Below are 27,712 nucleotides of genomic sequence, written 5' to 3'. Positions count from 1 at the left end.
ATACTAATAGAATTAGTTTCAAAGAGAAATTATAATTGCATATTTGGTGTAACATTCTGGCATGCAGTTACACAAGATATTGTAATACATGGAGGCCATTTCATGGTCTGTTATGTAAGCTGAAACAGATATGTTGCTTTTAAAAACGATTTAAGAAATCAATTACATTTCTAGATATGTACTGCTAGAGCTTCATAGGTTGTTTTGGGCCATATTTATAAGGTATTTGAGTGTCTAAGATGTTGTGTTCGCCTTTTAAAATGTAAAGTGTTCCTCATGGGACAAGTGTCTTGTAAATACGCTCCCACTTGTGCTTGGCAAATTTAGATTTTGATTATGGGAGTTACCTAGCCATGTTAATAGTGTCCCAAAAATGGTGCTAGGGCATTCCAGAAAACACTTTCATGTGTCTCAAGGACATTTTTAGTCATTTCTTCATGAATGCAGGTATACAATTGATTTATATGCTGTGTTTAAAAACGAATTTTGAAATGAATTAAATTTCAGGATATGTACTGTTAGAGCTTCATAGGTTGTTTGGGGTCATATTTAGAAGGCATTTTAGTGTCTTTGAAGTTATTTTTCCCTTTTTAAATGGAAAGCGTTCCTCATGGGGCCCTGAGCAGTTCTTAGCCATGTTATTTAATAGGAAGTGGATAACATGGCTAAGAGCATTTGCTGGGAAATGCATGAATATCGCTGATTTTTCTGCTATATTCATGCATTGTGGCCGTTTTTTTTCACATTGCTTCATAGGTTGTTTGGGTTCATATTTAGAAGGCATTTTAGTGTCTTTGATGTTATTTTTCCCTTTTTAAATGGAAAGCGTTCCTCATGGGGCCCTGAGCAGTTCTTAGCCATGTTATTTAATAGGAAGTGGATCACATGGCTAAGAGCATTTGCTGGAAAATGCATGAATATCGCTGATTTTTCTGCTATATTCATGCATTGTGGCCGTTTTTTTCACATTGCTTCATAGGTTGTTTGGGTTCATATTTAGAAGGTATTTTAGTGTCTTTGATGTTATTTTTCCCTTTTTAAATGGAAAGCGTTCCTCATGGGGCCCTGAGCAGTTCTTAGCCATGTTATTTAATTGGAAGTGGATAACATGGCTAAGAGCATTTGCTGGAAAATGCATGAATATCGCTGATTTTTCTGCTATATTCATGCATTGCGGCAGTTTTTTTTCACATTGCTTCATAGGTTGTTTGGGTTCATATTTAGAAGGCATTTTAGTGTCTTTGATGTTATTTTTCCCTTTTTAAATGGAAAGCGTTCCTCATGGTGCCCTGAGCAGTTCTTAGCCATGTTATTTAATAGGAAGTGGATAACATGGCTAAGAGCATTTGTTGGAAAATGCATGAATATCGCTGATTTTTCTGCGTTATTCATGCATTGCAGGCCTTTTTTTATCACATTTGCAAGCATTTCTTAGCCATGTTATCCAATGGGAGGTGGATAACATGGCTAAGAGCATTTGCTTCAAAGGTTGTTTGGGGTTATATACCATTTTTGGGAAATTATTAACATGCCTATCTAACTCCCATAATCAAAATCTAAATTTGCCAACCGCAGGTGGGAGCGTATTTACAATAAATTTGCACCATGAAGAATGTAAAATAGCATACTAGATACTCAAATAACTTATAAATATGATCCAAAACATCTTATGAAGCACTAGTAGTGCATATTTCCAGAAATGTATTGGTTTTCATTTAATGATTTACTTCATTGGTAGGCCTTCACATGTTTTTTTACCTTGGTTTTTTTTCAGTGAAAATCTTATCTGCAACCATGTGTTGGCCTCACCTCAAATAAACAAAACAGGTGATGGACTGAATGTGGATCAATGACACACATTCACCCCAGTCCAAAGATCTGGGCCTAAACAAACCTTTAGATAGGCTACATCTTATCGTCATCCTGAATTAATGATTTAAAATATTAGGGAGTGATTTATGAGTGTTGTATGCCTGTTTTGTACCATTGAGTGTCATTTTTGTGATGCAGTGCTGGTGGAAAATATTTGCTATGTTAAATAATTAGTACAGCATTAAGTTTTAGATGACTGTTATTTATTTACTGTTTGGTAATAGTGGTTAATAACATTTTATATTATATTTTTTCACAGATTCAACTGCAGATTCTTTCATAGTTTGGAAAATGCCTTCCAGAAGTCGAATACGAAAGGCTAGAAAACGTCAAAGACAGCAGGATGATGTTTTATTGCAGCAGTCCTCTTCCCCAAATACTTGTCAAAACACCAAGAAAGGTCCGGGTAAGAGCACGAAATCATTCTTAAGAAATATTTGTAGTAAAAAAAATTTTGCTCAAAAAAATGTGTCTCTTAACAAAAAGAGAAGTAATTTAAATGGAAAGGAGAGACCCATCACAAATGTTACTGGTAGAGGAAGAGATAACTCTGTGCATGATAGTAGAAGGAAACAACAGTTTAGGGACATTCGACAACGAATGTTCCGTAATAGGATATTAGTTAATTTATTGAAAAATATTAAAAAGAAAGGCCAACAGAAAGCGGCATTTTATAGGAAGAAGAAAAATGTAGAGAAAATTATTGATCATGCTTTTGAAATCAAGCGAAAGTTGTTTATTTTGGTAATCAATAGAATTAGGAAACTAAGCAAGGTAATTTCTGATTTCAAAACAAAAAGTAGATGGAAGAGAGTAGTAAATCGTACTAACTTTTGTGAAGTTTTTTCTGGAGAATGGATGCATAGTTCAAGTTCTGAGGCATTTTTTAATGAGGAGACTTATTTTCAGGATAATGATTTGGTGCATGCAGTTGACATCAGTGGTCGAGCTTATGAAGTGAAGGATGGTTGTCCAGTTGAAAAAGAACTACTTGTGACAACAGAGACAGAAGAGGCGCTAAGTGATGAGGTTTTAGGAAGACGTCCTAAGGGTCCTGTGTACATTTGGAAGTGTAGTTCTATTTGCAGTGTGCGACAGGTTTCCATCAATTTGCTATGTGATTTTATACGGACATTTAATAAGAAAAGTTTGAAGCAGAAAATGAAGTTGTTGCAAGATTTAGATCCTTGCAGAGTGAGACAAATGACAGGTTTGCGTGGTCATTCACTGGCTTGTCTTTCCAGGAGAGTATGCCAGAGTGTTTTTCATCATTTCAGGATGCTAGCAGTGCATCATAATAAAGTGAGAAAATTAGTGAGAATGTTGTATTATGCTAAGAGTCCAGCAATTATGCTTAAACAGTTATGTGCTGCTCTTTTGCATGGTTCTGAAATAGATGTGAAGAATCTTTGTGAAGAAATTGAGTTTTGTTACTTTGGTAGTAAAGATGAGAATGTTCAAATTGACCCTGAAGTAGAGGGTAATGTGGAAGATAATGTACAGGTTTCCAGTACAGATAATTTTCAGAAGGAAATTGCCACGTTTCAGATGAAATCAAGTGAGAGGCCTAATTTCACTTGTGTATGTTGTCGACGCACTTATTATAAGAATCAGACTAAGGTAGTGGATTTATATGCAAAAAGTGAAAGGGAAAATAATAGTGAATGGAAGGATTTAGCCACATACTTGATGGTAGAAAATTATTTTGATTTGGGATCGGATCAACGTGTGTGTACTTATTGTTGTAATAAATTAAACCAAAACCAGATGCCTGCTAGGGCAGTTCATAATAATCTGGAATTGGTTGAGATTCCTTCTGAATTGAAGGATTTAAATACTTATGAATCTATTTTGATTCAAAGTATCCATCCCTTTCAGGCTATTGTAAGAATGGAGCCAAAGACAGGGAAATTGCCTCCAGCAGATTTACAGAGAGGATTAAAGGGAAGAGTTGTTTATTTGCCTCTAGATTTGAACAAAAACATTAACACAATTGGAATAGAAAAAGTGGAAGAGGAACCTCTGGTTATCTTGGTTAATGGGGTTCCGACAAAGAATAAGAAAATATGGCAAGATTTAGTGGATGTTAGGAAAGTCAAAAAGGCAACAGTGTATTTGAAGAAAAATAATAAGTACTATAAGAATGTATATGTTGCAGAAGAGGAAGTAAGTGATGAAGAGGATAGCGATTTGTGTGCTGGCCAAATTGAGAAAGTAGAGGCCTCTAAAAGTGAAGAAATATATGAACATTATAGTGTTCATCCTTTGCATTCCAAGGAAGTGATGGGGAATGCTATTGAGTTGTTTCAAATGAAACAAGCCAAAGGGAGTCCCATTAGTGTTTGGGAGGAAAGTTTGGAAGCTCGGTGTTTCCCACAGCTATTTCCCACAGGTCAAGGAGGAAGATATGATGAGCGACCTCGTGAAATTCCTGCGTCTGAATACCGGACTTTACGATTGTATGCAGAAGATCCTAGGTTTCGGCAATGCATTCCCTATTTGTTTCATCTCCTGTTTGAAAGCGATCTGTCTGGACTGTCATATGCAGTGAACCACATCTTAAAAAGTGGTATACAGATGCGAAACATCTCGGCAAGTGACTTTATGCATAAAGTCAATGTCCAAGACAGTATTTTGGATTCTCACTTAATTAATCTCATGGCGTGTCAGCGTGGTACTAATGAGTACTGGTACCGTCGTCATGGTGACTTAAAATGTATGCTGAGGAACTTAGGAACTCCGACATGGTTCCTCACTCTGAGCTGTGCCGAGTATGGCTGGGATGACTTACTTGAATTTCTACGAGAGGCAAATGGAAATATTGAAAACATTGAATTCAAGACACCTGGAGAACTGTGTTCTTTGGATCCTGTGAATGTATGCAGGTACTTCAATCATAGATTTGAAGCTATGATGTCTTTCATCACAAATAAAAAGAATCCACCTCTTGGAGAGGTGTTGGATTTCTTCTGGAGAAAGGAGTACCAAGCAAGAGGTGCCCCTCATATACATATGTTGCTGTGGATCAAGGATGCACCTAAATTTGGAACAGATCCGGATGACTTAGTGATGAATTTCATCGAACAGTATTCTACGTGTGCTGTTCCAAACGCAACGGAGAAGAAAAGTCTAAGAGAACAAGTTCTACGTTTCCAAAGCCATCGTTGTGGAAAGTACTGTCGTCGTAAATTCAGAAACAAGGACAAGTTCTACACCAAATGTCGTTTCAACTTTCCACGACCGGTGATTTCTAAAGGAAGAGTGAACAGTTTGATGTCTTCGCTGCGACATAATGTGACGAGGAAATCACCCAAGAATACATACAATTTGAAAAGGAACGAAGAGTCCAAGTACATCAATGACTACAACCCAGTGATTTTGTCCATGTGGAATGCCAACATGGATATACAGTTTGTGGCTGACAACTGTATGGCTGTGGCTCGGTATGTGACATCTTACATCACCAAAAAAGAAAAGACCGAACTGAAGGATATGTGGGAGGACATTTCCCATGAAAAGAGCCTCAGCAAGAAGTTGTACAGTTTCAGTCTGAAGATGTTGTCGCATCGAGAAATCGGAGCTTACGAATGTTCTGATCGATTGTCTTCAGCAAGTCTCTATGCCAAATCCAGGAGTCTCGTTTGGGCGAGTCTTGGTCTTGCTGCAACGCGAAATCGAGTTCTTAAACCTGTTCGGGAAATTGAGTATTTGGCAGAAAAGGAACCAAACAGTACCGACATTTTGAAGACCAACATGTTGGATACATATTATCCAAATCGAAGCAGTCACCTTGAGAATATTTGTCTATATGAGGTTCTCCAAAATTATATATTCAAGAGGAACATCAAAGAAGATATTGAGAAAGGAGTGTATGCTGTAATTGGAAGTGAGGGATGCCTGGTCAAGCAAAGAAAATGCCAATTAGTAAACCATCGAAAATTAAGTGGCGAATCTCCAGAAAAAAAGGAGTTTTTCTATTTAGCACTTTTGCAACTTTTCAAGCCTTGGCGTGCAGAAGAGGAACTGCTTGGAGATTTCCTCTGTTACGAAGACTCTTTCAATGCAGCCAAGGAGTCCATAGAATGTCCTGCTTTTTCTAAATATCAAGAAATGCTAACTTTGGAAATTGAGCAGGAAGCAACGATTGCAGCCGAGATTGCCAGAGACAGTTCTCAGGACAGTCAGAGTTCTGTTTCATTGAGTCAAGATCCACTTGGAGGACCTATTATCGAAAATGAAGCTGCCACTGCTATGAATGAAGTAGAAAGAGCCATGGCACATGCTCAGGAGGATTCAGTTAACTTACAAGACTTGGAAAAACAACTCAACGTTGAGCAGAGGAAAATATATGATGAAGTTACCAAGGAAATTGAGCACGGATTAAGTCATGAGAAGAAAGAGTGCTCGTGTACGTCGTTGAAGCCTGTCCGACTGTACGTGAGTGGAGAAGCGGGAACTGGAAAAAGTTTCCTCATTAAAGCAATCTCTTGTTATTTGCAGGAAAGGACTGAGTCATCGCTGTCTTGTGTTGTCACCGCTCCTACTGGACTGGCAGCACATAATATTAAAGGTATTACTTTGCATCGTCTATTGATGCTGCCGGTGGAGCATGACAACAAATTACAATACAACAAGTTATCTGGAGATGCTTGCTGTGAAGTTTCAAGAGTTTTGAGGAAAATGAAACTACTTATCATTGACGAAGTAAGCATGGTTTCCAATGTCATGCTTGCCTTTGTGCATTTGAGAATGCAAGAAGTACTTAAAACTGAATATGATGTCTTATTTGGTGGGAAACACATTATTGTTTTCGGAGATCTTCTACAGCTGACACCAGTAAAAGGTCAACCTGTGTTCAAAATACTCACGCATGAAGATACCAGGAAGTGCCTAGGGAGCATTGGCAACGTCAATATATGGTTAAACTTCAATTATGCAGAACTGCATCAAAATATGCGTCAGGCAAAGGATGAAGATTACAAGAATATTCTACAAGATATTAGAATTGGAAAAGTGACCGAGCATGGGAAAGAAGCTTTAAATGCACGGTTACTGTCAAATTTGTATCCCAAACAAGATATTGTGCCTGAGAATATTTTTCAGAAAATTACTGAGAAGAAATCCGGGATATGTCTCATGCCAACTCTTGCAGAATGTGCCATCTTCAACAACAAAATGTTGAATTTAGAAAAGCAAGAGATTGTGAAACTTGAAGCTATCGACAAATTAGAGCATATGGGATCAACAATTATTTTGTCAGACAATTTGAAATCAAAATTGGATTCATTAGAGAAGACTATATCTAAAACAGCGGGTTTTGAAAAGACTTTGAATGTGTGTTTAAATTGCCGAATTATTTTGAGAAGGAATTTACATGTAGAAAGAGGTCTGGTAAATGGATCAATGGGTAATGTTGTTGATTTTGAGAAATACAGAAATAGAGATGGAATAGAATTTTTAAAAATTAAATTTGATGGCATTGAGGAAGTACAGCAAATTGGTCGTTGTTCTGCTAGGTTTTTGCTTGTTAAAGATTTATATGTTCGCCGTAAACAGTTTCCTGTTTGCTTGGCATATGCGGTGACAATCCATAAATCGCAAGGTTTAAGTGTAGACTGTGCATTGGTGAATATTGGCAGTTCTGTGTTCAAGGAGGGTATGGCATATGTGGCATTGTCACGAGTTAGAACTTTATCGGGATTGTACTTGATTGACTGTGATGTCACAAACATTTGTGCGGATCTAGATTGTGTTAAGGAATACAATAGGTTAAGAAGAGAGTATGCGCCACATTTGCCTCAATATCCTTTGTTTGAGAAACGTGTGGTAGGCCGCAAACGTAGAAATAGCAGTAATAGTAGGGAGGTTGTTGCAAAAAGACTAAAAGTCAATGAACCGAAAATTGTTAGCAGAAAGAAAGTGGATTCTGTTGAAGATGTTGTCGGTTTTCAATTTGAAAACAGTTCTGGTGTCAACTGCTATGCAAATGTAGTGGTTAATGTTCTCTTTTCACTAGAGAGTTTAAAAGAACAGATTCTGTTGAATTCTGAACAAATTTTATGCTGTTTGTTGAATTCTGTTTTCGAGAAATGTAGCAGTGATCGAACAAAAGTAGAAAGTGTGTCTGAAGTTCGTTATCTGTTAGATGAATGTTCAGGTCAAACAGACTTCTCTGAAAATAATCAGCAAGATTGTCAGGAGTTTTTAATGTATATGCTTGATATATTGCAAGTTGAGGGTGTAGATGTAGATCACCTGTTTGGGCTTTCTTATCAATGGCAGCATGACTGCGAGAACTGTATGGTATCAAGTACTACTAGTGTAGACTCAGAAAGATTTATATATTTAACTTTGCCAGACAGTAAATCAGTCTCCTTTAATAAGCTAGTAAATGCAGCGGATCACAACATGGAGTGTAGCCAATGTAAATGTGATATGATGTCAACATTATTTATACGTAGATATGGCCAGTATGTCATTTTAATGATGCAACGATGTAGGCCTGATGGAACAAAATTGTCAACTTTAATAAAAAATTTTGTGGCTTCTCAGCTGTCAATATCAGGGAGGACTTTTGTTACTGTAGCAATTATCTATCACGATGGTCCATCAACAACATCAGGACATTATACAGCTTACTTAAAGTCTGGAAACGGCTGGTCATTCTGTAATGATTCTGTTGTAACGTTCAAAAAAAAATTGCCGTTTGACCTTAAAAATTCTTACCTGGTGTTTTTAAAACCAAAATTTTAAGTAGAGGGAATGTAAGTCTGCAATGCTGTCTCGATTAAAAATTCAACTATATAAACCTAATGCAAGTAAGTCTGCTTCATAGTAAGCAGTATCAGTGTCATAGGAAAAGGAGAACATGACTGACAAAGAAGAGTAAGATATTAGTAGTCCAGGATTGTGAAAATAATCTCAAATATTTTATTTTTGAAAGTTGCGAAAATAGAAAATGTCGGGATTTGATTGGAAGAATTACAAGATTTGCGAATCGCGGCAACATGATTTGGCCTAGTGGAAACATGTGATATAATGAGAGAAGTTTTTTTTCTATGTAACATATTTCACGTATCGATGGAGGTTTTCTTTCAGAAAGTGGCGGGCTGAAAATATTTAAAGCACAACAGAGTGGATGCTGTTTATAGGAGATCCTTCGACGTCATTGAAAGTAAGTTAATTTTAAGAAGTTTTGAAATCAGATTTCTTAGGTTGTATGGGTTTTTTAAACACAGTCATTTTGATTGTGTTTTTTTTTCCCCGCTGTTACATGATGAATACCTTCAAGTCACTGATTTAAGTGAAATTTGATACATTCTGAGAACAGCAAAAATAAACCATTTAACATGTATAATTAATGTTATGCTTTTTGTCCTTATGATATACATTTAGAAATGTGTGGTACATATGGGTAAGGTGAGTTCTGTAAATATCAATTTTAATGCTTAGAGTGCTGTACTTCTGGGTAGTGTTTTTTTTTTATAAAAAAAAGAGGCCTCACCTCAAAGAAAGCTCTTGAAAGCACACATCTTATTTGCATCCTAAAACAATCATTTACAATGTTAGACACAATTTTATTATGACTTTACATCTTTTTTGCGCTGCTATTGCATCACTATTGTGAGACATTAGCAGTGCAAGAAAAACATCATGTTTCAAAATAGGCCTCAGTTCAGCAATATCAAGATACAGTTTCTTTCGAATATATATCTTTAGGATTGTGTAGGGAACGTAGAGAAGCAGAGACTTCTGTAAATGTCAAAGTTGTTGAAAAACTGTTTGTTTTTGAACCTTTTCCCTTGTCTTTTCTAATTTTTAAATACATGTTTTAATATTTTTTGAAATGTTTGTTCTTTGTTTTACAGATTGAAAGTATGAAAAAATATTTAAAAAAGGTAACAAGAATTATAAGGTAAATGTTTTCCACTCTTTTTACCCGCAATGCACTGCTGATGATGTCATTGACAGTATCTCTCATTTACTCTCTCTAGCTGTCTTTCTTTTTACATTATTCTCTGTTTACTTCCCTTATACTAACTCTTCTTTTTTTTTAAAAAAATATTTTTTTTAGTTCGCTTAAAGTTCGCGAACCGGTCAGCGAACTTGAAGCGAACCAAAAGAAATAGAGCTTGCCAGAGTGATAAACATTCTAGCAATTTTGTTTGAAAGGGGAGGTAGTTCTGAAAAGAACTGTTTTTTTTTGTTTTTGTTGTTTTATGTTTTTTTTGTAATTTTTTGAACATTTTTTGATTTTTTTGTATTTTTAGAACTGTTTTATGTTTTTTTTGTGTTTTTTAAGGAGGGGAGACAACAAAAAACAGGCTTTCAAAACGGCTCAACTGGAGCAAAAAAAAAGAAAATTACTTTTTGGGTGCATTAGGGCACTTATGATTTTCATATGCAATGTTCATGAGGTTGACACTCATGTTGCCATATGACAGCATAGCACCACAGTAAATACAAGACACCTTCATGTGCTGGAAGTTACGTTGGATGTTTGGCACAGTCTCTTGTGCCTCTCTTCCCGTCAAAGACAATGTGGATGTAGATCTTGCCACAGGAGTTGCCGTCGGATTGTCTACAAGATCCCTTAACTCAGCCCGGCTGTAGTTCAAGGGATGCCACCTGCTCATGTGACGGTGCATTGTATAGTTCCCCATACTGTACTTCTTTTCTGTGCCTCTCGACAATCTGTGGTCACAGATGAGGCAGGTGGCATATTTTGCATTCACTTTCTTGGTTCCAGGAGGGATGGTGAAAAACTGCCAGATGAAACTGGTTTTTCGTTTAGAAACCCGGGGCAACTCATCAACAAATTGTTGTCCCTCTCTCTCCTCTTCTTCTTCTTCCTCATCTTCCTCCTCTCTGTTAGTCATAATTTGACTGGGTGGTCCTCTCTTCTTATGGGGAGGTGGAGGTGGTGGTGGGGGTGCACCAGCTGCAGCAACAATGGAAGCCATTGTGGATCTTCAGATAAATGGTCTTTCTCTCACCAAGATGAAAGTCAGAGTGAGGAAATAAGGAGGGGTTTACTTGATTTGGGGAAAACAAAAGTTCTGAGCCAATGAAAAGTGTTATTTTTAGGTCACATGACCTAGTCATACATCATTTGGAAACCAAAAGTGAAATGAACCAATGAGAAGTTTGATAAACAAGTCACATGACCTGTTCCGCTTACGTTACGCGGCGCGCGCCGCGTCCCAGATCGCTTCCGGTTCGCGGTCCGGAGCACTTCCGGGAGCGCTAACGCGGCGCGTCATTAGACGCATTACGCGATAACGTGATACGTCGCGCTTCCGCGGCGCGTCACTGTTCCGCTAACGTAACGTTGACCGGTTCGCGGACTAGATCGCGGCATCAAGATGAGCTAACGGAAAGCTTCCCGGTTCGCGAACTAGAAGCGAAGAAAAAAAATATTAAAAAAAAAATTATCAATAAACATCTAAATATATTTTGGGATTTAAAGAATAATACATTTTACAGCTACAGATGTTAGCTTTTAAAAAACCAATGAAATTCACTGAAAAAACCATAGGTTATAGACCATATATAGTTAGAAATTTGCATTTAAAAAACCATTGAAATTCAATGAAAAAACCATAGGTTATAGACCATATATAGTTAGGAATTCGCATTTACAAAACCTTATTTTACTCGCATAAAACCATTGAAATTCCATATATAGTTAGTTGCGCTAACTATATATCGCGCACCCGCAATCCACTGCTGATGATGTCACATATTACATCATTCATGACATGGTCAGTGACATCACTGATGACATCACTGATGACATCTCAAATGACATCACTGATGACAACATCCAGTGACTGTATGTTTCTGTGAAGTTAAAATATGTCTTACATATTGAAGAATGAGTGGATGTATAAGTGTCTGGATGAAGGATTTAGTAGGTGCATGACTGACTGTATGAGTGAGTGATTAAATGTGTCTCACTGAGTGCATGGGTTAGTGACTAAACTGTCTTAATTTGTGCATCATTATGTCTGTTGTTCTGTAAACTGTTGCATGTGTTGATAAGTAGCTATATGAGTAACTATATGGGTTATTGATTGGTTACCTTAGTATTTGTATGGGAGACTGAGTGTGTGTGTGGGTGGCTGGGAGGTGTATGACTCTGTGCATAGATGTGTGAGCAGTTGATTCACTAGAGGTATGGTTTCAAAAGTGCATGTGGTAACAGCTGTATGGGCGGTTGACTGTGTGCATGAGTGTATTGGTGAGTGAATGGATATCTCAGTGCTACATGTCAAAGTAAGTACATATGTAAAACACAGTACATGTGAGAGTTGACATATATAAATAACTGTGCATAAGAGCCAGTGAATGTGTGAGTGGCTGTATGGATCATTGTGAACTTGTATCAGGGATTGTATAAGAGAGTAAATATGTGTTAGTATATGTTTGAATAAGTAAAGTTTGTATAACTGTATAGTTGAGGAAATGGAGGTGTGATTGATTCTTTGCATGACTGACTAGGTGTGTGAGTAACTCCATGGATGAGTGACAGTCTGTGAGTGTCTGTTTACACTGATTGTATCTAAGGTTATATTAGAGTCTGAAGAGGTTCATCGTATTATCACATGAATGATATCATCAGTGATGTGATCAGTAATGTCAAATGAGATGTCATCAGTGATGTCATCAGTGATGTCATTTGAGATGTCATCAGTGATGTCATCAGTGATGTCACTGACCATGTCATGAATGATGTAATATGTGACATCATCAGCAGTGGATTGCGGGTGCGCGATATATAGTTAGCGCAACTAACTATATATGGAATTTCAATGGTTTTATGCGAGTAAAATAAGGTTTTGTAAATGCGAATTCCTAACTATATATGGTCTATAACCTATGGTTTTTTCATTGAATATATATATATATATATATATATATATATATATATATATATATATATATATATGATGTCCCAAATTCCCCCAGAGCTTGAAGGCGTACTCCACAACGGGCAGGTAACCACCTTTGTTTATTATAGAAAGTTCAGTTCTGCCCCGACCTTTGTAGTCCTGATGCCGACGCGTTTCGAAGTTCACTGCCTTCTTTTTCATAGGCAATCATGCTCACACAGTCATGCTGGCTTTCCACACCACCCCGCTGCGTGCTCATATTTTCATAGACCTCATGTGTGTCATCCATAGTGGTTTTCTACTGATTGAGGGACGCTGGGATGTGTAGTCCTTCTGCCTTTCATATACTCCCTCTGGTGGGTTTCTGTGTACTTTTCACGAATTAGCAGGACAAACTAAGCCCTCCAGTGGGCCTCGGAATAGAATTGAGCTCTCTTTTGAAATTTCCGCTGTGTCTGCATTCAGGTAGGAGTAGTTCCATCCTGCAGTCCTATGTTCTTTTGGGAGGTGGTGCAGCCTTCCACGGACAAGAGGATATACTAAGGAGTTGATTGACAAAGCCATAAGTAAGGCTACTGGTATTTCTAGGGAAGTGTCTCTCACCAACAATAGCTCTAAGGTAGTCATTCAAGTCAATGAGGACAAGTCTATCACAAGATTAGTATTGACTTATAACAGGCAACACCAGGCTCTGCATAAAATCTTCAGAAAGAACTGGAGCCTGGTACGCATTAATCCTGTCATTGGTAGTCTTATGTCTGCTACCCCTGACATCACAATTCGAAAAGCAAGATCGATGAGTGATGCTCTGGTTAAGAGTAGCCCTGAACTGGTAGTTAGTTCTACACTCGGACCTTGATCCTGTGATCAAGGTCCGAGTGGAGAGGACCGAAACGCTTTGGGCATGGCAGGGTTTTATTAACCTGAATAAATCGCCATACAACCTGAAAATCAAGCGTGTGCAACCATTATTGCCGAAAGGTAAAAACTGTGTCATATATATATATATATATATATTTATGGCGGCATGAGATGCGGGGCAGAAAACTTAAATAAATGAAAAACGCACAAAGAAATTGGGTCCGTTTGTCTATCTGAGTCCGTGTAGTTCCATTGGATTCTTGACGGATAGAGTACTGCAATATATATATATATATATATATATATATATATATATATATATATATATATGTATATATATATCCTTACACAAGTTTCGAAATTGATGGCACTCCACTCTGGGAATTATTCACAGGGTTTTTATTTCACAACTGTGATCGCCTACGCGTTTCGAACGTAGCGTTCTTGATCACGGCAGATTTTCACACAGTGTGTCCCTTTTCACTTTCTCATTATATACACATGTGACACACATTGCATTGTGGGCATTGTAGTTAAATTCATTTAATTTAACCAAAGTGCATTTTTAAACATTTATGTGATATGCAATATTATACACCGATTGTGAGAACATAAATGCATCATTTAGATTTAGGATCTTTAAAGATCGATAATTAACGGACTAAGTGCCTTTTTCTTGCCATGCCTCATGTGGAGGTATAGTAGCCAAACCTGAGTATGACATGTTCATCCATGTGTATCCAGGGTGGCTTGATATATGTTTTGCCATGGCATAAGAGAAAACTTTCTTCTGTATCGCACGTGTGTGTTCAAGAATACGTTTTTTCATGGGGCACGTCGTACTTCCAATATATCTTTTGCCGCAGTGGCATTGGAGTAGGTATACGACAAATGGAGTTTCACACGTTATTTGTTGCTTTACTTCAAATTTCTTCCCAAATGGATCAGACATGTTTTTTAGATTCTTTCCGATTTTGCATGCCTTACATACTAGGCATTTGGTGAAACCTGCTTGTTTTGTTTCTAGCCACGATGAGTTCTTTCTAAGTTCGAAGTGGCTGTGTACCAGGTGGTCTGACAAATTCGGAGCTCTTTTATAGGTGATCGATGTTCGTTCTCCTATGTCATTTCCAATGTCAACGTCCTTTTTCAGTACATGCCAGTACTTTGTCATGATTTTTTGTATTTTATGACTTTCCTTCGTGTATCTGATTATCATTCTGGGATGTTCCTCCATTTTTGTTTCTTCCATCACACCTGTGCTAGGAGTCATTTGTTCATATGTATTCTTTCTCTTGCCCAGTAGGGATTTTTTGTTTGACGTTAACATTTTGTTTCTGTTTCTGTCTCTTGCTGCTTTCTCCCCTCTTATTATGTCAGTCTTTTTGTATCCTCTCTGTTGGAGACGGGTTTTGGTATCTTCAAATTTCCGTTCCATTTCGCTCGCTTCAGAGCAGTTCCTCTTTATCCTGAGTAGCTCTCCGTAGGGTATACTTTTCTTAAGATTTTTCAGATGAAAGCTCTGTCCGTGAAGCAGACTGTTCGTTGCTGTCTTTTTGCGATGAACTGTTGTCTCTAGTTTTTTATTTTTCACGTATATCTTGGTATCCAAGAATTCAATTTCTCTTGGGCTGATGTTGTAAGTGAATTTCAGTCCCACCGTGTTGTTATTTAGAACTTCAAAAAAGGTTTTGAATTCTTGTTCTGTACCTTTCCAAAGCAAAAAGAGGTTGTCTATGAAGCGGAGCCAAAACGCTACGTTAGCCATGTGTTGGTTGTTTTCTTCTCCCCAAGCCACGCACCTCTCCCACCGCCCCATCATGAGATTAGCGTAGCTTGGGGAGAAGGAAACTCCCATTGCAGTACCGCAGTGCTGTGCATATATCTTCTTGTTAAAGATGAAGATGTTGTTGTACAGACAGAGTGTTATCATCTGTATCAACATTTTGGAACTTAGAAAGAACTCATCGTGGCTAGAAACAAAACAAGCAAGTTTCACCAAATGCCTAGTATGTAAGGCATGCAAAATCGGAAAGAATCTAAAAAACATATCTGATCCATCTGTGAAGAAATTTGAAGTAAAGCAACAAATAACGTGTGAAACTCCATTTGTCGTATACCTACTCCAAAGCCACTGCAGCAAAAGATATATTGGAAGTACGACGTGCCCATTGAAAATACTTATTCTTGAACACACACGTGCGATACAGAAGAAAGACTTCTCTTATGCCATGGCAAAACATATATCATGCCACCCTGGATACACATGAATGAACATGTCATACTCAGGTTTGGCTACTATACCTCCACATGAGCGTGGGGGGACAGGAAATTGAAACTGAGACGACTTGAGTCAAAATTAATCATGAGATTTAAAACCATACAGCCGTTGGGACTCAACACAGATGCTGAATTACATGTTCATTCTATAACTGAAATATTTGAACTGATTGGACTACGGGAAACTATCAATATGATTGTTAACAAACATACACCTTTGCCTGCACGAATATTATGGCTTAAAGCACACACAGCAACACACACTTCCAGCCACCTGTGGTAATCATTTGCGGTGGCAAGAGCACTCAGCCCAGGAACCATGGAGCCACACCCACTAGTGCAACACTGCAAGAGTTATGTCATAAACACGGAACCAGAGTTCATAGATCAACCTTGCACACAAATTAACATTCGCACAGGGTACGCTCACCACCGCAAATACCACAATAAGACTGGAAGCAATTGATCTCACCAACACATATCTTTATGACACAGACACCACATGCATGGCAAGAAAAAGGCACCTAGGGGCAGATGTATCAAAAAACCATTTTGCGAGTCCCAAATAGCGATTTTTAGCAAATCGCTATATCGGAATCGCAAAATGGTATGTAAGAAGATTTCTGCGATAAAATAGCGATTCCTTAAAAATCGCAGAATATTCTGCGAATTTTTTGCGATTCCCAAAATAGCGAAATTCGCATTTTAAGAAATCGCAAAATCGGGAACCATGCAATGCAGAAACAGGCTGATGACATCACAACCAGGAAGTTCCAGTGATTGCTTGCACCTGCTACCCAGAGCCACACCCAGTGGCAGTTGGAAGAGTGTGCTGAGGCAGAGCAGACCTGTTTGGTGAGCAATGGAGTCACAGAAGGCACAGGAGGAGCAGGCATTGGAAAAGAGGAAAAGAAAGCCAAGGTTTTCTGAAAAGGAGCAAGAAGTGCTCATAGAAGAAATGGTGTGTAACCATGAGGACCTGTTTGGGAAGAAAGCCTTGAAAGCACCTGACTCCAGGAAAAGAAAAATCTGGCTGGAGATCCAGGAGAAAGTTAACTTTGTAGGAGTCACCACACGCTCCATTGATGAAATCAAAAAAAGGTTGTATGACATGAGGCTCAGATCAAAAGAAAAACTTGCTGAGAGGATCAAAGAGGCAAACCAAACAGGTGGTGGAACTTCTGTTGTGGACAAACCCACGCCCCATGAGGAACTGATTGAATCCACACTGTTACCTGAAAGTGTGAGTGGAGTGGCTACCATTGACAGCTCTGAACCCACAGCAAGTCCACAAGGTAAGAGTACTGCAAATTGCATGCATGTGTGTGTACAAAGAATGTGTGTGTGTGCACTGCATGTCAGAGGAATAGTAGTCCAGTCACACTGTGAAACAAGAACTGAGCAATGCATTATGGGAGTGGTAGTACTTTTGACATAGAAACACTCTCAATCATAGTCACTCATGTTATTTCCATGAGTAGTACTTTGGTATGCTGCAGCAATGCAGTACAAGTAGTAGTCTGCCATGAATCCATTTATTTTGTCATGAACACAAATTCATATTTTGCACTCTACATCCACAGGACATACAAGTGAGGCCAGGACTGATAATGAATTAGAATTTTCACCTCCCCATGTGACGTCAGAAAATGAAGATCAAGTCACTAATGCCCCTCTGCAACATGTCACCATTCAAAGGAAGCGCCAAGGTGTACCACCTCTAGAACCAATGGAACAGGATGAAAATTCAGATGTTGAATATGTCCCCAATGAGACAGTCACAGTGTCCTCCCAAGCCGCACAACAGGAATCTCAAACACCGAGGAGGGCACGCTCATTCCGTCTGGATGCATCTGGAAATAACACAGGACAAAGTGAAGGAGTCACAGTGTTTGCAGGGCTTGAGCAGAACATGCTGCAGGTTCAACGCCAACAACATAAGGCACTGAGATCCATTAATAGGCAGCTTCTGAAGTCAAACAAAAACCAGGAATGCATGGCTGCTTCAGTTGACAAACTCTGTGTGACACTTTTAAAAACAGAAAAGGCACGAAACAGGGCTGCACAGGCTACACAGGATAGGATGCACACATACACCAAGGCCATCAACAGGCTATGTGCAGTCACCAGCAATTTCACACGTCGCAGCATCAACATGCAGCGTGAATTGAGTGACTGCACACGTGCAGTTGTAAAGAGTGTGGACAAAATTACATTGGTCCTGGAAACCATGCAAACCACGCAATCAGGTGCAAGCGCTCTCCTCTGCTCTGGAGAAAGCGAGGACAACTCCAGTAGGAGTAGTAACAAACCCACCCCAACTAACATCATGGTGCAACGCAGGAGTGGAAGGCGTTCCACTACCGGAGCAGAGCAAGAGGCCATTCCTCCACAGGAGCAACCTGCTTCCACCCGCCAGCGTAAAAAATGACTTTAAAGTGTTCAATGTACTATGCAGCAGTAATGCATAGAGACAATTTCTTCTTTTCTTTTACACTTGTGTCCCTTTTAAGTTCACAAACATTAGGAGTAATAAGTCAAACATATAGTACTTGTTACATGTTCAGAATTAAAATAACAATAGCAAAGTGATATTGGTGTTCAGTATTTTTTCTTACCTAAAAATAGTTACGTGTTATCTCTGCCCTTCTTTAACGACCAGACATGGCTCCTACTCCTGCCACTGCCATTCTTGGTGGAGGGTTGTCATCATCATCAGATGTGTCAGAGTCACTCACTTCTATTTTTGTGCCTTTGCGAATAGCCATATTATGCAGCATTGCACATGCTGTCACAATTTTGCAACATGTCTCTGGATTGTATTGCAATGCACCTCCACTTTTGTGTATGCACCTGAAACGGCTTTTCAGGATTCCGAATGTACGTTCAATCACCCCACGTGTAGACCGGTGTGCCCTGTTGTACCGTCTTTCACTTGCATTTGCAGGATTCAAGTATCGGGTGAGTATGAAATCCCGCACTGCGTAGGCACAATCACCTGCAAGTCATAGAGGAATTAGTAATTGTATGTTCCAGTCCATATTGATGGATGGATGGATGGATGGATGGATGGATGGATGTTTGCATGTGTTTTACTTACCTAGCAGGTATCCATCTCCAAACTGACCAGCACTGAGACGTCTATGAATTGCGCTATGTCTGAAGATGTAAGAGTCATGTGTACTCCCTGGAAACTTTGCAACAATGTCATGGATAATGTATTTTGCATTGCATATGATCTGGATGTTCAGCGAGTGGTAGCTTTTTCTGTTCCGGAATACATATTCTATGGCTGCTGGTGGAGGGATGGCAATATGGGTTCCGTCTATGCATCCAATGACATGAGGAAATCTTGCAATTTGATAGAAATCCAACTTTGTTTCCTGTATGGCTTGCTGTGTATTTGAGAAATATATATGATATTGGAGTCTATTTATCATTGCGTCCTGGAAGCGATGGAAAAAACGTAATAGGGCACTCTGTGACACTCCACCAACCTCTGCAATTACAGTTTGAAAGGATCCAGATGCCAAAAGGTGCAGTGAGCACAATACCTGCACATGTGTTGGTATGGATTGTGTTCTGGCTGTTGGGTGTGTCAAAAAAGGTTCCAATTCAGTAATGAGGTCCAGAATGGTGTGAGGATGTAGCCTGTATTTTTCATATATCTCCTCCTGAGTCCGCTGAAACAGTGTAATGCGTAATCTGAAAATTCTATCCTGCCTTTGTCTTTGCTGGGCAAGAGCTTGGATGCGCAGCCTCCTGGCAATCAGGTACAGTCCCGCCATTTTGTAGAGAAAGAAAATGCATTCTGGGAGCTATTTTATGTGTTTTTTTACCACCTACTTCTACTTGGTGTTATTAGCGATTTCTTAAAGTGCGATTTTTGAAAATTCGCTATTTGCGAATATTTCTTACATCTGGATGCGATTTCTTGCCTTGCGATTTCTTATTTGCGATTTTTCGCTAAAGTGCAATATTAGAAATCGCAAATAATTCTGCGATTATTCACTTCTCGCACATTAAGAATTCGCAAACATGCGAATTCTTATTATGCGATGCAATTTTTTTGATACATCCCAATTGCACTTTTGCATGTCGCAAACGCTGCGAAACTGCGATTCGCAGCATTTGCGACATGCAAAACCCTTGATACATCTGCCCCTTAGTCCGCTATTTATCGATCTTTAAAGATCCTAAATCTAAATGATGCATTTATGTTCTCACAATCGGTTTATGATATTGCATATCACATAAATGTTTAAAAATGCACTTTGGTTAAATGAAATGAATTTAACTACAATGCCCACAATGCAAGGTGTGTCACGTGTGTATATAATGAGAAAGTGAAAAGGGACACACTGTCTGAAAATCTGCCGTGATCAAGAACGCTACGTTTGAAACGCGTAGGCGATCACAGTTGTGAAATAAAAACCCTGTGAATAATTTCCAGAGTGGAGTGCCATCAATTTCGAAACTTGTGTGAGGATATTGAAACGGGATACTGCCTTGATCCCGGCGATGGCACCAGCTCCCGAGTGCTCCCCCTGCGATGAGGCAAGTTGCGAGTTGAAAAATGTATATATATATATATATATATATATATATATATGTATATATATATATATATATATATATATATATATATATATATATATACATTTTTCACGTCCTCCGAGAACTGTAGTACGGACGAGGACTTTAAATCGGAAAGTATTTGTATGAAAGAACGTTTCAGAGAGAGGGGTTATCAGTCTAATATTGTTGAAGAGGCCTTCTTGAGAGCCAGCAAAGTAGAACATTCGGCGTTGCTGGTTCACAAAATTAAGTCTGTGCCTATGAATGAGAAGATTAGATTTATCTCCACTTTCCATTCTAATTCTTGGCAAGTCCTCAAAAGTCTGGTGAAACATTGGAATGTACTTAAAACTGAGCAACCACTGACAGAAGTCTTGGGGGATACCCCCAATATGACATATCATAAGGCAGATTCACTCAGGGACAAGCTGAGTAGAAATGAGGTTAGTACCATTATCTGCAGAGACAATGACATCAAGGGCTTTTTTACATGCATGAAATGCAAATCTTGCAAATACAGTAACAACGTTAAGAGAGTCTTTTATCCTGTGGAAGAGAAAGAAAAAATCATAAGCAAACATTTGACGTGCTTATCAGAATTCTGTATCTATGTTTTGGTCTGTCCGTGTTCCAAAAAATAAGTTGGAAGCACGATGTTCCCTGCAAAAAAACGAGTTTTGGAACATATGAGGGCAATTCAAAATAAAGATCAAGTGTCACCGATTGCCCGACATTTCGAAGAACTCCACAGCAGTAATCGCAACCTTCTTAAGTTTTTTGTAATTGACAACTTCCTGCTATAAAGAGAGGAGGTGACAAAATTCGTAAGTTGCGACAACTTGAGAATCGGTATATTTTAGACTTAGATACTCCTATACCCAGAGGCCTGAATTCTGAAGAAGAAATGATTTGGCATTTGAGGGAGTAATACTGTAGTTTGCCATATTTCAACTGCAAATATTTGCCTGTGATGATGTCCATTACGAATGATGTTTTCAGGTCCTTTCAAGTTTTTCCAGAACAATATTGCTTGTTTTGGTGAAGTGATTTTTGATATACTGCAATGTATTTGGTCTGGAACTCGATGAGCATCCTTCGTGGTTTTCTGTTGTTTTTAACCTAGTATCAAGAACATCTTTGAAAGTTTTAATCTTCACTATCACTACTACTGAGTATCATAATTGTGGCATGCCTGTATGAGGTTAAAGATACTGTTAGAAATTGATCAGTCTTTTCTCTTTGTCTAGGCACTGAGGAGTAACTGCTTACCTGTGACTTATGCCCACTGGGGCTACAACATGAAGTACAATCACACCGGTGTCTATATAGATCATCAATCAATTTGTCACTTGACATTAAGAGTAAAACTCTCTAATGCTGTTTCACAAACCCACAGGGGTGTATATTTGTGAAAATGTTAGCTGAAATGTTACTATGTTGTAATTTGCACATGGAGTTGCGCCATTATATGTAATAGATACTATGTCATGCTAACTTTGAGGATATACGGTGGCGTTATGTCCTGATTTATTTAAAACACTCGGGTATAAAGCAGTAAGTGTGTATATATAGGAATACATGATTCCGTTTACCATTATAAGATGGCTGCCATTATGAGTTTTACTCAGCCCTTTGTTTATTTTCACTTTCAGCACAATCGTAATCACATGAGATTTTGTGTTCAAAATACTTTATTTAATGTTTCTGTTTAAGTGTGTGAAACACCCGTGACCAAGGCGAGTGCATCGCCGAAACGCGTTGGGATTTGTTCCTTATGCCTGATTTCATGCCATAACAAATGGAATAAAGAAACCTTGGACCACATTGATTTATCGTGGTAATTTATCTCGGTCTGGAGTGCATTGATCACATTTTGTAGATATATATATATATATATATTCACTGAAAAAACCATAGGTTATAGACCATATATAGTTAGGAATTAGCATTTACAAAACCTTGAAAATTCTCTGAAAAAACCATAGGTTATAGACCATATATAGTTAGGGATTAGCATTTACAAAACATTATTTTACTCACACAAAACCATCGAAATTCGCATATATAGTTAGTTGCACTAACTATATATCGCGCACCCGCAATCCACTGCTGATGATGTCACATATTACATCATTCATGACATGGTCAGTGACATCCCTGATGACATCACTGATGACATCATCCAGTGACTGTATTTTTCTATAAAGTTAAAATATGTCTTACATATTTAAGAATGAGTGGATGTATAAGTGTCTAGATGAAGGATTTAGTAGGTGCATGACTGACTGTATGGGAGAGTGATTAAATGTGTCTCACTGAGTGCATGGGTTAGTGATTAAACTGTCTTAATTTGTGCATCATTATATCTGTTGTTCTGTAAAGTGCTGCATGTGTTAATCAGTAGCTATATGAGTAACTATATGGGTTATTGATTGGTTGCCCAAGTATTTGTATGGGAGAGTGAGTGTGTGTGTGTGGGTGGCTGGGAGGTGTGTGACTCTGTGCATAGATGTGTGAGCAGTTGATTCACTAGATGTATGGGTACAAAACTGCATGTGGAAACAGCTGTATGGGTGGTTGACTGTGTGCATGAGTGTATTGGTGAGTGAATGGATATCTCAGTGCTACATGTCAAAGTAAGTACATATGTAAAACACAGTACATGTGAGAGTTGACATATATAAATTACTGTGTATAAGAGCCAGTGAATGTGTGAGTGGCTGCATTGATCATTAAAAACTTGTATCAGTGATTGTATAAGAGAGTAAATATGTGTTAGAATATGTTTGAATAAGTAAGGTGTGTATAACTGTATAGTTGAGGAAATGGAGATGGGATTGATTCTTTGCATGACTGACTAGGTGTATGAGTAACTCCATGGATGAGTGACAATCTGTGAGTGTCTGTTTACACTGAGTGTATCTAAGGTTATATTAGAGTCTGAAGAGGTTCATCGTATTATCACATGAATGATGTCATCAGTGATGTTGTCAGTGATGTCATTTGAGTTGTCAACAGAGATGTCATCAGTGATGTCACTGACCATGTCATGAATGATGTAAATTGTGACATCATCAGCAGTGGATTGCGGGTGCGCGATATATAGTTAGTGCAACTAACTATATATGCGAATTTCAATGGTTTTGTGTGAGTTTTAAGGTTTTGTAAATGCTAATCCCTAACTATATATGGTCTATAACCTATGGTTTTTTCGGAGAATTTTCAAGGTTTTGTAAATGCTAATTCCTAACTATATATGGTCGATAACCTATGGTTTTTTCAGTGAATTTCAATGGTTTTTTAATAGCAAATATCAAAAGCTGTAAAATGTATTCTTCTTTTAAAGGAAAAATATATTTGATATGTTTTTAATATAATTTGTTTATGCATCTGCCAAACCCTGACCTCTTAATAGTGCACTGTGGTGGAAATGATTTGGACACTATGACTGGGGTTGGTCTGGAAATGCTTTTAAAGGACACCTTTCATCAATTGATGACACTTTTTCCCCAAACTGCCTTGGTATATTCCAATATATGCCAAAGACAGAAATGGAACTGGTCCAACCAATTTTGTCCACAATTTGAGAAAGCACGGAAACTTATTATTATTATTATTAAATGGGTTTTATTAAGCGCAGACAACCCGGAGGCCTCGTAGCGCTGAAATGACTAGAGGACAGGTAAAGGTAAAGGCGATGTAGTTTATTTAAAAAGGAGGGTTTTCAGTTCCTTCCGGAATTTTAGGAGATTAGGTTCCCCGCGCAGGGAGACTGGCAGAGAATTCCATGCCTTAGCTGCATTCCAGGAGAAGGAGCGGCCTCCCCATCTGGCACGTTTGACTTTGGTTTCGGTGGCCAGAAAGGCTGTGCTGGAGCGCAGCGACCTGCGGGGAAGATATGGCGTGGCCAGCGAGCAAATCATTGCTGGCGCTTCCTTCCACATAGCCCTATGCATAAAGCACATTGATTTAAACATTGTTCTAGCTTTGATGGGTAACCAGTGGAGTTTTTTTAGGGCAGCAGTCCCTGAGTCCCGCCTATTTAGGCCCAGCAGGAGGCGGGCTGCTGCATTTTGCGTGACCTGGAGCTTCTTTGTAGTGGTGGCTGGGGCCCCTAGGTACAGCGCGTTCCCGTAGTCTAGACGGGACAGGATGATAGCTTGCACCATGATCCTGCGGGCTTGTGGGGGGAGAAGTGGAAGTACCTTCCTAAGCATACGCATCAAGCCAAAACAGGTGGCAGATACGATTGTTGCTTGGTAGGTAAAATTCAAATTAGCATCAAGCCAGATGCCCAGGCTCTTTATTTGAGGTTTGGACTGGGGCTGAGTGCCCATGCATGGAGGCCAGTTTGGTAGCAGGCCGGGGATGTTTGGATTTCCCAGAATCATCAGCTCCGTTTTATCGCCATTGAGTTTTAGGTGGGAGCTGGCCATCCATTTGTTAACTGCTACTAGACATTCCTCGAGATTGGGCGAGGAGGCGATGGTTTGGTTCAAGGAGACGATCAGCTGAGTATCGTCAGCATATGTGACCAGCTCCAGGCCGAATGAGTGAACGATGTCTGCCAAGGGGAGCATATATACATTAAAAAGGGTGGGGCTCAGGGACGAGCCCTGAGGCACCCCCTGGTTGAGAGGCCAGGACCTGGATTGTGTGGAGCCCTCAACTACTTGGAAAGAGCGATTTTCTAGGAAAGATTGTAGCCATCGAATGGCTGTTCCTGAAACTCCACTTTGTTTAAGACGGTGAATGAGGATGGTGGTGTTTACAGTGTCGAAGGCGGCACTAAGATCCAGCAAAATAATTGCTGTAGTGCCGCCCGAGTCCATCTGTTTCCTAGCTAATTCTGTTACTGTCAGGAGAGCTGCTTCCGTTCCCAACCTGGGGCGAAATCCTGCCTGGGAATCATGAAGGATGTTGTTTGATTCTAGGTAGTGAGTGAGAGATGAGTTGATGTGTCTCTCGAGCAGTTTGCTTATCCAGGGAAGCAAGGATATTGGGCGATAGTTGGCCATGTTGTCTGGATCTAAGGAGGGTTTTTTCAGAAGAGCTCGTACTTGTGCTTTCTTCCAGGCCGTGGGGACTATACCAGTGATGATGGAGTTATTAAGGATGTTGAGAATGACTGGCCGTATTGTATCTATGAACTTTTTTAAGTGGCATGGGGGTGCGGGATCACTTGGAGATCCGGATTTGACTTTTTTTATGATAAGCTCCAGGGCGTCCGCTTCTACTGGAGGGAATTCTACCAGTCTGTGGGGTATGATGTCAGGTGGCATGGTTGCTTCGGGGTCAGCTAGATCTGGGGCGACAAAAGCCGATGAAATTAATTGTATTTTATTATAAAAATATTCTGCTTGATTGTTATATCGGGATTGTGCTTTGCTGGGGTCAGGGGGGCTAGATGGGGTATCAATTAAAGATTTTGCGATTTGAAATATTTCTCTGGGACAGTTATTGCCGTTGTTAATTTTGTCTTCAAAGAAGCGGGCCTTGGTTGAGTTAATCTCTGCTTTATATTCTTTTATGGCATCATGATGGTCTATTTTGGCTGATCTGCAACGAGTGGCCCTCCAGGTTCTTTCTAACTTCCTACAGTGTCTTTTCATTTCTTTGAGTTTGGGGGTGTACCATGGTGATACCTTAGATTTAGTTTTTTCTCTTAGGGTTGTTTGTGGCAACACATCGTCAAGGGCCTTGGAGACCCATTGAGAGTAGTTGTCATACATTAAAATTGGGTCATCCATAGCTTGTGGGATGTTGGTAAGTAGGGCATCTGTCCACCTGTCAACAGAGAGCTTAGTCCACTCTCTCCCCTAAAGCAAATTGCGCGGAGGTGGTGAAGCAGAGATGGTATGTTGCCACCGTAGGGGGACCAGGTAGTGATCAGACCAAGTGAGGGCCAAAGGGGTTCCTACTACTAGTCTGTGATCATTGCTAAATACCCCATCCAGAAGATGGCCTTTCTCATGTGTCGGTTCGAAACCCTTCTGAGTGAGATGGATAGCTTCCAAATTCTCTAACAAGGCTTTGGTTGAGGGATCATCTGGATTATCCAGATGGATGTTGATGTCACCTAGTATGGTGAGGTGTGGGCTAGTGACAGCTAAGTCAGCAACTTTAAGTTGTAAGGAGTCAAGAAAATCTCCCATTTGGTTTGGGGGGCGGTAGATAAGTAAGCCTGAAAAGGTTGCCGTGGGAGAGAGGTCAAGGGCAAATTGCATGCTTTCGCAGTTAGATATCGAGCCTGCGTTAATCCTACATTGATATTGGTTTTTGTAGAGGATTCCTATTCCTCCTCCTCTGCCTTCAGGCCTGTCGACTCTTTGTAGTAAATATCCCTGTTGTAGAAGGGAGGTGATATCCGGGTCTGACGCCTCTTTGAGCCATGTTTCTGTGAGAAAAATGGCATCAGGGCTGCTGTCCTCTAAGAGGATCGACATTTGCACCGCATGTTTGGTAAGCGAGCGGCAATTTAATAAAAACATTTGATATGTTTTAGTGGGTTGTGGATATTTTATCTGGCACGTGGGTTGGTAACTGCAATGGGTACATGCATTGATGGGGTTACTGAGTGCGATAGAGTGTAGGCAGCCTTCAACGACGGGCGGCCTAAGTTTCAACAGAGTTTGGGAATCATAAGAGAATATGGTGGCATGGTTTGAGGTTAGTTGAGCAGAGGAAGTGGCCCCTAGCCCCGTTCTGGCGCGGACGGGCAGGACTTTGGCACGACTTCGGCGCGAAGTCGGCGCTCCCGCTGCGCTCGTCCGCTGCGCTTCCTCCATAGTGCCATTTATACTGGGGGGAGGGATGCACTGTACCGCTAACCTGCCTGTTCAGCAGCAGGTCAGGGCGGAAGTGATGTTTCCCAGTTGGGTGCCGGAAGTGGTGTTGCTGTGGGCCCGCCGCTCTAACGGCACAAGCCGCGGCGGAACGAAGCCCAGTACAGGGTGAGTACAATACAGTTCCTAATAGACGTTGCACCGAGAGGCGGTGTTTGTGCAGAAAGCAAATTTTAAAAAGGTTTGCATAGATTCTACCATTACAATCGTTGCGCCGAGGGGCGATCAGTTTAGAGTTACACAGATAAAATTGACAGTTTTAAAATCGGTATTTTCAAATTCTTTCAATGCCTGCGTGGAGCCTACACGGCCTTCTCTAGCCGCCAGTCAGCCCAGTGTGAGAGCTGCCGAGGTCTTAAATACCGGTGGCACTTACATTCA

The sequence above is a fragment of the Lissotriton vulgaris genome, chromosome 12 (assembly GCF_964263255.1).
Source record: "Lissotriton vulgaris chromosome 12, aLisVul1.2, whole genome shotgun sequence".
In the NCBI taxonomy this organism is placed as follows: domain Eukaryota; kingdom Metazoa; phylum Chordata; class Amphibia; order Caudata; family Salamandridae; genus Lissotriton; species Lissotriton vulgaris.
The sequence above is the reverse complement of the archived record's forward strand: the minus strand, read 5'-3'. Positions refer to the sequence as shown.